The sequence below is a fragment of the Myotis brandtii genome, unplaced genomic scaffold, assembly GCF_000412655.1.
Source record: "Myotis brandtii unplaced genomic scaffold, ASM41265v1 scaffold305, whole genome shotgun sequence".
Taxonomy (NCBI): domain Eukaryota; kingdom Metazoa; phylum Chordata; class Mammalia; order Chiroptera; family Vespertilionidae; genus Myotis; species Myotis brandtii.
This window is the reverse complement of record NW_005361652.1, coordinates 5,112,801-5,119,675: the sequence shown is the minus strand read 5'-3', so window position 1 is coordinate 5,119,675 and position 6,875 is coordinate 5,112,801.

The following is a 6,875-nucleotide window of genomic DNA, read 5'->3' as shown; positions in this document are numbered from 1 at the left end:
CTTCCCTCTGAGATTTGATGGTCTGATTGATGCTTCTCTGTCTCTGGATCTGTTTTTGTGCATCAGTTTATGTTGTTCATTATATTCCATAAATGAGTGAGATCAATCCCTTCATTGTTTTCATCCAGTTCTCCACTGCCTATGTCATGGCAACCACCAGTTCACTCTCTATGTCTATGAATATGTTTCAATTTTGTTTGTTCATTTATTTTGTTCTTTAGATTCCTAAGCTGTATACCTTAAACCAATACAAAATAAAATAAAAAAAAACTGACAAAAAGGAAAGAAAGCTCAGTGGAACCTGAAAGTGATTGTGGTATAAAGTAAAGGTCACTTATCATATTTTATACAGTTGAAGATAATTACAGTGCTGGAAATGTATATTTGCCTTTGAACTTAGAGTAGCTTAGGAAAGAATATGATTCTTCCCTCTCACATTGTATTGGGATTGTGATCATAGTTGTTAGCATAATGTAATGTGCAGTTAACTAGACCAAATCCAACCCCACCACTTGCTAGCTGAGTGCAAATGCGGGCAAGGAACTTGACCTGCTATGTTCCCATTTTCTTGTCTGTAGAATAGGGATAATAAATCATACCTAATTCACAAGTTCTAAGAATTAGATAAAATAATACAATGTGCAAAAATAAAATAAAAATATCACAACAAAATTATGAAATTTACTTTGAACCAGCATAAGCACGTATGCTTTCATCACCACTTTTTTGCACATTATAACCAGAATGATTCATTATGGGGCAATATTTTTCTAAAGAGAAAGACAGTTTAAAAAAAACTCCTCAATTTTCTCACTCCTCTAAATACTAGCCCTCAACACAATGCCACACATGAAAACATCATTTTCCATTAAAATCATCCATATAGAGGTCAAGACTTCTGTGTAGATCATCAAAACCCTAGCCACAGCTTCAATGCACTGAATGGTTGATTGCTTGTCTCCAAGTCCCTCCTTGGAGAATGAAATGATAAGTGGTAAAGTTATAAAAATAGTTACAGCACATGTATCAGAATGTATTCTCTTGGCAGTCCAATTGTGTTGATATGGTTTTCATAAGAAATAAGTTTCTTTCCCTTTGACTTCAAATCCATTGGTGGCAGTCACTGCAGGGTAGTGCACATTGATACACCAGGCCTAAAAACAACTTGATCTTCATTTTCTCCATTAAATAAAAGTAGCCACCTGTATAGAGTAGTTACAGTGCAACCATCAGCACTTCAAAAATAGTATATATTTCAAAACATATTCATCTTTACCCAGACCTGTCAACTCTAATGTTTTGTACAATCTCCACAATTTATTTCCTCTGCCTCATAGTCTCTCATAACAATCTCGACAACTATTTCCAAGGCCAGCCTCTACACCCAATCCCAGATTCCTCACAGTAATTAGTATAAACTATGAACATGAGAACTTCTCATTCTGGAGTGATCCACCGTTGTGTATGGAGATTGTGGAATCTGGACCCAATTCTGGTTCTGCCATTTATTAGTTGTCTGACTTAAAAACCATAACCTGTCTTCCTTCTTATAAGGGGATGAAATAGAAAAAGGTTTATGACTCTCTAAGGTTTCTCTCAGCTCTTCAGCTTTAAGACTTTTGAAAGTGTAATAGTCACCATGATGAAAAAGAAAGATCACTAGCTAAAAACCACCTTTTAAGATATAAATCTTATCATATCTCCTGACCCTTAATACATTTATATTTCTTACCTTTTATATCCAATCCAACTGTAAGACTTGCCACTTTTACATCTTAAATATTTTCCAAATATGTGCACTTCTTTCCTCTAGCCTGATCCAAACCACCATCATTGTTGTCTTGACAAATATAACCGCTTCCTCAATAATGTGCATACAACTATCTGCATCCTATATCTTTTCAATACTATAGCCAGGTCAACTTTTACAGAATGCAAATGTAATCAAGTTGTCACACCAACCCATGCTTATAACTCTCCATTGGTTTTCTATTGTCATTAGGATACAAACTAATTCATTAATATGAGCCCTTTATTAGCTAGCCTGGAATTCTCCATTCTAAGACCTCTTATTATTCTATGACCTCTTATTCTAGGTCCACCTTCTCTCCATCAATACACCCATTTCTCTCTTGCTATCCACTACACTCTTGCCACACAGGCCTTATTTGGGTCCTTCATACTCACCATTCTTCTTCCAAATTTATTATCTTTATATATACTATTCTGTCTCTGTGTGATATCTGTCTCTTCACTTACATTCAGGTAATGCCAACACAACCTATGAATCCATCTTACACATCACTTCCTCAGGGAAGTCTTATTCAGGTGGTTACCTAGAATGAGTCAAGTTATATTAGAGATTATCATTGACTATATACCTCTCCTTTGTAACTCTTCCTATATTTGTAATATAACAGCTATTTTTGGATATTTGATAAATATGTCTTCCACACTAGTCAGTGAGTTTGAAGAGATAACTTGCTTTTCTTGCTCACTACTGCATCCCCAACACCTAATGTAAGTGCTTGCCACATAATGAGTTCTTAAGTCAGGTGGCCTGAAGTATAGTCTTAGCTAGTATCTATTTTGTGAAGTAATCCTTGATTTTTCAAGGAGTATAACCTCTCCATGCATTAATCTTCTCATCTTTAAAATAAAAGTAATAATCTGTATATCATAGGGTTGTTTCTAACAGCCAAATAAGATATAGTGATAGTCAAAATACAATGACTCATTTTTTAAATTTCAATAGATAGGTAATATCTGTGAAATGAATAAATTTCATGAAGCCAGTACTATTCCAAACTTGTTATAGATTGGTATAATACTATATGTGTTATGGTTACAGTAACACCTCCAGTAAGGTATAGATGGCAGACATACTAATGACTTTCTATCTCTGGTAAAATACACTATTTCCTAAGAGTTTGTGGTTCTATTTTGTAGTGGAAAGAAATTAGTCTTTGTCAATGACCCTAAAGTCTTTTCTCTATAGCCCATATATTTCTTTTCACAACCTTCTTCCCTCTTGTGTCTGTGAAATAATTGTCACAGTCTAGGAGGAACTTTCAGGGTTGATGAATTAGTCCTGGCAATTCATAGTTTCAGAGATGGGCTCCAAAACTAGAGATGACCTATGATTAGCATGTACTGTTATAGGAGAAAGTAAGAGGCACCTAGACCATATTGTTAGAGAGGTTGAGTGAGAGCAAAGAAGAGATTTTAAGTTCAAAACCTGCCACATTTTCCTGTTACAGGAGAGCGTCTACTATGAAAAGATATTGACTGTAACTAATATTTATAACAAGGAGCTATTGTATCAGGAAGAAAGCATAACTAAGGCAGTATCTATACATGCCTTAGTGACCACTGGATTCTTCATGTCTAACACAATGCCTAGTATGCAAGGGGCTCTTAATAAATATTTGTTGTAGGAATACATGGCATCAATAAATGAAAAAAATAAGTGAATATTTGGAGCAGCAGTAGCAAATGAAGCTGGAAGCACTGAACAAATACATTACTAGTCATCAGAGACCACTTATTCCAACTCAGAGGATTAGTTCTTGCTTCCAGCCTTCTTTACAATGTGCTCAAAGTGTAAAGGTGCTTAAACATCAGTTATCTCCAGATTTTTCTGTGCATGCGATCAAAGGAATGGATGTAGCTAAGGCCAATGAATGTCAGTGAAAATTAGTGCCAAATTTTAGTTAGACTTCAAATTCTATTTCATAGTATATTTGCACTTGCTTCTTCTTTGGCCCCAAGAGTGTCATACTACCCATCAGAGCCACGCCTATTATACATTTCCAGACTCTGTTTTGATTACATATCCCCTGACAGCTGAGTAGAATATGAATCTGAAAGATTCTCAATAGGATATTTAACTGGTTTTGCTGGGTCTAGAAGAGAAGGACTTGAAAAATACACCCAATGATTAGTGTAGCTAGAGAGAAGGTCAGAAATTTTATTTTCCCCTCATGGGGCTGATTGCATTTGAAACCATTATTACTCAGTGTTTTTGTCATAAAATTAAACATAAATATCCAAAGTATTGTTTAAGTATGCTGCCATACAGTATATGCTGCAATATGGTATAATATAAATTAACAAATAATTTGTACTTACACAAATATATGATATACATATGTGTGTATATACATAAACTATATATCATGTAACTGTTTGGATAGGGTCACTCTTTTACTTAGAAAGGAATGAAAGAAAATGTAATATTAACTAAATAATAAGAATAGTTTGTTAATGTGCTTGTTTGATATTTTGTTTTGGTTTGGTTTGACTTAAAACTCTTGACTAGTATTCCTTAGATTAAAGCCCTGTTTCAACATACAGTTTTCTTCTTCGCACACGGAGGTAAAGGTTTGAAAATCTAACTCTCATGAGCTTTGAAATTAAAATAATGAAAAGGGGAAATGTTTGTTAAATGGGAGGATGGCCAAACACTACACAATCTGAGCTTCAAACAGATCCTGCTTGAAGAGTCACAGAGCTGTTGAGAACAGAGAAAGAAAAAGAATGCATGTTCTTTTTTCATACTGAACCAGGAAGGGCAACATTCAGCTCTGCTGTTAATGTCAAGCAGCCAAATTATAAAAGGAAGCATTATCTCAGAGTCCTTAAAATGAGTTAGAAAAAGCCTTTTAAAATATTAAGATGCTGTGGTGCTATGCAAATGTCTCATTTGAAATTGAAATTCTTAAAAAATAAATGTTTACTTTCCTTTTCATTTAGAAAAAAATACAATCCTTCCTCCCATTTTAATAGTGCTATCCATTTAACCACCTCTTGAGTTGTTAAAATGGTTTACCTGCCTATATTTTATCCAGATCATATGAATTTCACAGATATATTTTTACAATGAAATAATTCTGCTCTTCATTTCTTTATTGACAGCATTCTTAAAATTCGGTCTTCTTTCTATAGTGTAGTTTAGTTCATCAACCACAAACCTAGAATCTGTGCCACATTTACTATATATATTATATATCTAGGAATTAATATATGTTTATATTACACTCTATAGTATATGTATTTCCAATATAGTGAATCATACATGCATAGAAATGCCTCTTGATAAAGAATACTGAGCTGTTTTCGCATGTTACAGACATATAATCTATAATACATGTTTCTGGCAATAGACTAGACTTGCAGAAAAATATCTCCTTATACAGAATTCCTTATAATGCTAGATAAAATTCCTTTAGACATCCATTTTAAAGGACTTGTGGCAAAATAAGAGAAACAATGGAGGAGCTAGAAATGACAAGAAATGTAATAACAGGGGCCTACAGGGAAGGGCCTCTAGCAATCACATATGCACCATGTGCCACTAACTTTCCTGCAATAAGTTATAGCTGTTTGGCGAGGTTGTAGACACATGAACCAAGCTGAGCTGATCAAGTTTTCTCCTCTGGAGATTTAAATCTAGGATTCAAAAATTGCAAGTCAGTCTTTTTATGTGATTCTAAACTTGAGAGTCATAGGGCAACTATACTTTGCCACATGTGCATAGAAACAAAATGTTAGTCTTTGGTATAAGAGAAAAACGAAGCAGATGAGAATCAAGCAATATACAGTACTCCCTGGGTTTATGGTAGCTTTCTATTTCCTGATTCTAGGCCCTTTTTGAGGCCCAGATACGGTTCTGCCTGTGTTTGTATACTAAGGCTATTATACCAAAGTACCACTGACTGGGTGGCTTAAGCAAAATAAATTCATTTCCTCTTCTTACAAGGACACAAGTCATATTGGATTAGGGACCACATTTATGATATAATTTAACTTTAAATACCACTTTTAAAACTTTATTTCCAAATACAGCTGCATTCTGATTTGCTAGCTGTCAAAACGTCAACATATAAATGAGGGGGGGCACAATTCAGCCCACATGACTGCCCTTAGGTTCCATGAGACAAATTTATATATTTGCATGATCCATATAAAGCTAAACCACCATGTGGATAAACTTTAATGTTACATATAAAAAATGCAGAATCAACATACAAAAAATAATTGAAAACTATTAAATTATTTACAGAGCTATTAGAAAATGCCATGAAGAAGCTCCAAAATTTACATAGTATAAACTTTCTTTAAAATATTCCTTATTTACTAATCTATTGTAAAGATACAAATTATGAACAACAAATACACATCTATCAGCAAGTGAATCTAAAAATCAAGTGAATAAATAATCTGATGAACAGTATGAACTGGTGATTATAATAGAAACAGGGATATAGAAAAGGAATGGACTGACTATTCTTGGGGGGGAAAGGGGTGTGGGGGGTGCGGGAAGAGATTGGACAATAATCGTGCACCTATGGAAGAGGACAGTGGGTGGGGAGTGAGGGCGGAGGGAGGGGTGGGAACTGGGTGGAGGGGAGTTATGGTGGGAAAAAAGAGGAACCAATGTAATAATCTGAACAATAAAGATTTAATTAAAAAAAAACCCAGTCACTATATCATAGTAGCTCATCCCAATACATTTCCCTTCACTGGTGTTACTTCCCAGCAATACCATATCCAACTCATGTTAACTGTTATGCTTTTCTCCCCTACCTTGTCCCATTCCTGATCTATTATCTTTGTTCTATAATTAACTTTTTGTTTTCCAATACAAATAATAAAGCAAGTCTTGGATTCTTTCATTTCTGTTCATCAGCAGCCACACACATTTGCCCCAATTACAGCTAACCCAAGTTATTTTACTTATTACAACCAAAAGAATGCTGACTATTATTCAACACAAGAAAAATATTTGTTTCACTGTATTCCCTTCCTAACAGGAATTTCTTCCTCTACCCTGTCTCTCTTGTCTCACATTAAGCCTATCTATATTTCCCAAA